Below are 634 nucleotides of genomic sequence, written 5' to 3' on the forward strand. Positions count from 1 at the left end.
ATCTTTCCTATCTGCTGGTAAGGCTTTTGTGACATCATCGTTCTGGTTTGCTGTAAATATTAAGCCTTTATCATCATTTAGTTGTACCATAAAGACTTTGGGCTGGTAATAAGTGATGGTAATGACAAAACTAGGTCAAATGGATTGATAATTTGTAAAATGCCGATAAGACTTCCTTCAGGCTGGCTGGTTAGCTCAGCTGGTTAGAGCATGGTGCTGGTAACACCATGGTCAAGGGTTTGGATCCTCTTACCAGCCAGCCACCAAAAAATAAAAAATAAAAAAGACTTTCCTTCCAGAGGATGTTAGATAAGACATCAATAACTGTTTTTATTAGATGACCTTTTATCAGCCTGCCTCAGGCCGGACGGGTAGCTCAATTGGTTAGAGCATGGTGCTGATAACACCAGGGTCAAGGGTTCCGATCCCAGTACCAGCTGTCAAAAAAAAAAAATCTAAACTATCAGCCCACCACCTTCTCGGACACATAGTTATTCAATCAGTAATATAACTTTTAGATGTCTTGTGTGCAGGAACCCAGCCCCTGGTGCTATGCACGTATGCTTTCAGGGTGGGGGAAGGGTGGGAAGTGTGGAGCACTGGGGGTTGTGATGTGCTAGAAGACTAAATGCTG

The 634-nt window shown here is 42.9% G+C and overlaps 1 non-coding gene across 1 annotated transcript; it reads left to right on the top strand.

Annotated features, from left to right (window-relative positions):
• Positions 1-184: 184 nt before the first annotated feature.
• Positions 185-259, top strand: TRNAT-GGU. Its single transcript has one exon. It is a non-coding gene; the product is annotated as a tRNA-Thr (tRNA).
• The last annotated feature ends 375 nt before the right edge of the window (positions 260-634 follow it).

The sequence above is a fragment of the Galeopterus variegatus genome, unplaced genomic scaffold, assembly GCF_000696425.1.
Source record: "Galeopterus variegatus unplaced genomic scaffold, G_variegatus-3.0.2 Scaffold1660, whole genome shotgun sequence".
NCBI classification, from domain to species: Eukaryota; Metazoa; Chordata; class Mammalia; order Dermoptera; family Cynocephalidae; genus Galeopterus; species Galeopterus variegatus.